A 6000-nucleotide genomic window follows, 5' to 3' on the forward strand; every position below is an offset into this window, starting at 1 on the left:
AATTGTACGGGAAAGTGACCCAGCATGAGACCTATTTCATTGGCAATAATACTGACCTTCTTACCTTTAAAATTTGTTGTAACCAGTGGAGTAGTGGGACTGGAAATTTCATCGGTCACCATCCAACATTGTTCAGAACATGAATGAGAAATTCTCAAAGGGCTGTTCAAGTGGGAATTCTACTCACCAGAAGTGAGTGGTGCCTGGGTGTTTACTTTTGTTCAAAGTTGTCTTTGTTATACATTTGACAGCCAAGTCAATGAAGGAAAATGGTGAACAGAGAGAAACGTTCTGTTAAAAACATTGTCATATCAGTCATGATGTTAGTTTCTTGTGGAATGGTAAAGAAGTGTCTAATCGCCCACTCCTGCTACTCAGTCCACTGTCGTTATATTCTATTCAGCCTCTCAATCCTCCTGCACAGGAGCAGATAGAGCCCAATTGGTCGAAATACCTAGTCCACAGTATCACAGGGTCTCATGCAGTTCCCCAAGACTTTCACACGCAGTTTGGTTTGGGAGCAAATTGTTATTAGTAAATCAGATCCGGGTACGAAAGATGTCTGTCACAGTTTCTCCTCTTTGAATCCTGTGCTTCATTTGTTGGCCGTTTTCGAGACAAAGATTCACTGTGAATACAGGCCACATACACTTCCAGAAATAACTCATAAAATCATCTGGTGTCCCTGACTGCAGCATTGAGTAACAGAACGTCCAGGAAAATTACAATCATTAATTTTGCAATTGCAGAATATGAAGACATAAGAAACAGGAGTCGGTATTTCGGACGATCAAGTTGCCTTGCCAGTGTATGAGATCATGGCTGATCTACTGTTGGCATCATCCACACTGTAATGCCAATTCTTCACACATCACCGCTCTCTGGTTGTCACAGTTCCATCCGCCTCCACTTTAATGCTTGAAATGATCTACCTCCGCCAATTGTCTACAAAAGATAACTCCGGACATTTGCTACCCTCTGTGAGATGAAAACAATCCCCGGACATGCATCATTACCTATGGATATGAAAAAAGAGCTGCACACAGGAGCTCATCTGACTATGACTGGCCCTAATATCAAGACAGCATTTGACTGTGTCTGTCACGAAGGAAGGAGAAAGTGAGGACTGCAGATGCTGGAGATCAGAGCTGAAAATGTGTTGCTGGAAAAGCGAAGCAGGTCAGGCAGCATCCAAGGAACAGGAAAATCGACGTTTTGGGCATAAGCCTGAAGAAGGGCTTATGCCCGAAACGTCGATTTTCCTGTTCCTTGTCACGAAGGAAGACCAACTCAATTGTATTTAATAGAATCACGTGTAATGTCCCCACTGGTTGGGGTCACTGATAGCACAAATGAAGATGTTTGTGGTTGTGAGGATTCAATTCTCTTAGTCCTTTTCATCTCTGCAGGACAGCCGCAGGATATTTCCACGGCACAAACCTCTTCAGCCGCTTTATCTATTTCTTCCCCCATCATTTGGCCATAAGTGGGGAAGACTACCCAATGTTCAGAACAATTTCTCACCCCTTAGTTCCTGAACCAGCCTTTTTCCATGTGGAACAAGATCTGGACCAAGGACAAATTTGTATTGTTACAGTGTCAGTAACATTCGTGAAACAGCGCTGCCAGACAGCACATATCTCTGCAATGAAAATCGGAGCTCATTCAGCATCTCAAGCTGTTTTGCACACGAATAGTCTCCCTATTCAGCCCATCGGAATTATTGCTAAAGAAGAGGGACAATCCGTTCAATCTTCCTGACTGTTGCACAGGAAGAGGAGGAGTCTGGTCAATACATCGATCTTTTAAGTAGGAACGGGCACAGACCAACAAGGCACTTGAAAATGATCCATCGGACTAGCACGAACATTTTCAGCCCCACCAGACACTTATGCAGCAACAGGAGGATATCACTGCCGTTCCTTCATGGCAAGCCAATGAAGCAGGGACTGCACTTATGGACTACTACATAACGTTCCAATTGGCTCCAAGCTGTACATTAATGTGGGGCGAGTTTACTCAAAGCCTTGTGTTCTCTGTCTTTCCATGGGGGTGACGGGACGTTCTCACAGACAGTGAAACTGTCCAGAATCATGCATCCCGGATAAAATAAAAACATTTTAATGTATCACTGTGTCAGTGACTGTTCAGATTATAATGAGAATTTGTCCAGCACCCTCAAAGTTCAATGCAACAACCTCTAATTCTGTCACAGCACTACAGATTAATCTTCACCCAGTTCTCATTGTACCATCATCATAGCGATTAGCCTAGTGGCACTCCTTGTCACTCTGTCTGATGTGAGGAAACAATTCCTTATTATAGAGAGAAAATCTGTCCACAAAGCCCAAATATTGCCTCAGATTTGATCTCACTAGTTCTTCTTCCTCATTTCGCCGTCTCCGTTTCTTTCTTATGGCATAAAAAAAACTATTGCTTCTCTGTGCGCTGCAATTAATCTAAATATATATTTTTTAAAATCTTGCATCCGTATACCAGCATTAAAAAATGTCAGGGCTAGAGCTGCTGATCGGAATGAACATCACTCTCGGCGAGACAGTTAATGAGAAACAACTTACCTGGAGTAAGGAATGGCCACCTCCGTGAATGGAAATTAGTTGTAGGAATATGGGAAAGTGGCAGAGGAAAGGCGCTAGCTTAACTTACCTTTTTTTCTCATGGCATTAGTGTAGCCCTGGTCTTCCGGTATCTGATGCTGATTTTGAACTCGATGTCATTGTCGGGTGCTCCACGGAAGGGTAAACAGTAAAACAGATTGTTGTAGGTTTGCAGTCACAGAGATACCTGACCAAGGAGGAATGACAAGTATCTTCCTCGAAAAAAAAACATTCGGCGTGCAGATGCACTTTTAAATGCCAAATGGAGGAGGTTTAATTTAAATTCAACTAATTTCCTTCGTGGGCTATCAACAGATTATTACTCTGTGCCTTAAATGATTGAACGAACTGAACACCATTCATTGGCTTCTCATTTGACTGCATCTGTGGAAATAACTAGTTAACATCTTAGTTGCAAATATTTTGTAAACGGAAGTGTAGTTGGAAGGGACTTCACATATTTTTACCGGGCTTTAACAAGGGCTCAAATCATATTTTTTCGAGAAGTTGCACTGAGTCTGAGGTGGAGACTGGGATATGATGATTGCAAAGGATTGGTGAGTGTGCAAGATATGTAGAAGTAAATCGGTGCACGAGAAAAAGGGTCTTGGGGTTTGAAAATGGTATGATTCTTCGTCATGTATTTTAAAGTAACGTGTAAATAATAATAGGAAGTTAACGTATTTTTGATTAGAACTGTAAACGTTGACTTCCACTTTTCCAACTTTTAAATATCCCGAGCAGCATTTCAATTCAATGCAGTTTAATCGACAGATAGATTGACTTACAAGGAACACCAACTATTGCGAGGATCGGATAGTAAGCGCCTTGAATAATGAAAAGGATATCTTCAATCCTGAAAGCAAGTGACATCCAAGGCTGAGAAAGCCAGTAAAGACCACCGAAAAAACTCTTGTTCATTGTTGCAACATTCCAGTCTATTGTTCTCAAATTCTGATCCATTGTTAGTGCATGGAGCGTATTGCTGTCAGATTCTGATCTATTGTTAGAACATTCCAATCACTTAATCTCCGACTCTGATCTCTCCTCCCCTCTTTCTGGATTTGCTGATCCCTGTTCGTGCTGTTCCCCTTCACATTAAGTGGAAGGACATTGGCAGGAATCCCTTATTCATAGAAGTGTCTAAACCTCGAGTGACACATTTAGGATCCACTGGGACTGACGTAAATCACAGTCACTGAACAAATCGCTCCAATTAACCCCTTTCAGTTCAATAATGTTTTATTAAAATTAAAATTCATTTAAAATTTACACATTCCAGTTTGGATATATGAGGGTGACTGATGGAAGGAATGTTGAAGAAGTTGAATCGATTGTGTATAACCATTCAATGTGGCTTGGGCATGCAGATAATGCATGAGAATTGTCGGAATATAAATATATTTCTGTTCATATATTTAAACATTCATTCTGTAACGATTGATCAGTCAGTAAAATATCAGTGATACATTGAAAAAACTTGTTGTACTCCATAATCCGCGATAAACACAATTCAGTTTTTAATTCCAGGATCAGAGAGAGCAGACGAGGTCCATGCTGCTGATGTTATCGATGTCAATGAACTGTGATGAAAAATTATTTACTGGGCTTCAATTAAATAGTGATTAAGACACTGGAAACGATACAGAAGACGGAGAGAATTAGAGGACATGGCTGTTCAGGCTGGTGGCAGGTACAATAGTATTCTCCAATCATCATTACAGTAAAGTTACTTTTGAAAACGTATACAAAGAGCAGATTCAAAAATACATCTACAATGACGAATGAGGAGAAACAATATTAATGAAATATGTCTATTCAGCTCAAAATGCAGGGACAAAATGATTTTCTCCACATCCTAACATACGGAAAGGACGAACAGATAAGTTTAGTAAAAGTCACTCATAATATTGAGCTGTATAAATTAAAAAATTAGATTACAAAACCCAGGGAGTTGTGTGCAAAATTTAACAAGAATTGTTTTGTACACAGGTGAGATACTGATTTACCCTCCTTACTGAGATTCTCGATTCAAGTCTGTCACACAGTGTGAATGCTACCAGTTATTGCTGCTTTTAGACCAGTCAATTTAAATGAATCCATCTTACTGATGTCACTGAGCACAGAAGTAGCCAAGAGGAACTAACGGTGACGATCGGTTAATAGCCACAGAACAAGTTACAAAAGCGTGTCCCAAAGCTGTTTAAAAACCCCTGCCCATCATGGAGCTCCGCACTGGAACTGAAAGAACGCACGTGCCACATTTTGTTTTTATTGTTTCAGAGCTTTTTTAAAAATGGAACTCAATGTTCCAGCGGAGTAACATTGAGGGCCAGGGAAAGATGCAGGGCAGTTATTCACCAACAAACTGGGCAATTAATTGATGGAAAACAAGTTGCACAAATATGCGAGTAGAGTGGAATGGGACTAGCTGGAGCAGTCAGACACCGACGGATCCAATCATAAGAACGAGAATATAAATGAAGGCATTACCAGATCAGCTGAAGTGGTGAGTTCGATTACATTGTCAATCCCGCTTACAGTCCTGGACCAGACACCATAAAGCCAGATGAGATATGTGTTCAACATGGTCCACTGTCCACAACATGCTCGTGTTCAGCTCAATACAATCATGCAATCTGTGCAGAATGGAACACTGTGCAGACCTTTCAAGTACATTGGAACAAATACTGATACTATATAACTGTCCAGCAGCGGGGAACACCAAGACATCACTTGGCTGGTGGTGAGCAGGGCTCTACCTGTGAGATCCTTTATAAATGCCCGGTGAGTGTGACCCACTTCACGCAGGCCACGCACCAGCTGCAAGCGGGTAGAAACTGTCAGATATCTCCGTCTGAAATCTGACTCTGCAAATGAAGTCATCTGAATAACGTTACTCTTTTTTGTGGAGGTTTGTCACAAGGAATTCTGTGACACTGGACTGTGTGCTTCATCCATTGCACCGATGCACACGAAGACAAACATCAACTGCACGTGAACGACAATGAATTTGGTGAAAGACAGTCTTTGGTCTGCACAAAACCTGTTTTTATTTGTCCAGAAATAGGAATTTACCATGTCCAAATATTGCTGAATGGCTTATTCCAAGGTTCAGGACTACCTTCTGAGGGAAACAGTAAAGCTTGGGGCAGTTGCTACCATGGTCCAGTTGTACCGACAACAGTCCAAAGTCTTTCGGCCGAAGCTAAATGGGATTGCTTTACTTTTCAGAAACCCCAATTATCTCATGGTCCCTAAATATAGTCCTGTATGCGTCAGAGATGGCCTTGGCTTTTTTTGGATACCGTCAAACTGCAAAGTTTGTTTGTTTCCTTGGTATCCTACAAGACAGAAACAAAACAGTTAAAAAAATAAAAAC

This window comes from Chiloscyllium punctatum, chromosome 35 (genome assembly GCF_047496795.1).
Source record: "Chiloscyllium punctatum isolate Juve2018m chromosome 35, sChiPun1.3, whole genome shotgun sequence".
NCBI classification, from domain to species: Eukaryota; Metazoa; Chordata; class Chondrichthyes; order Orectolobiformes; family Hemiscylliidae; genus Chiloscyllium; species Chiloscyllium punctatum.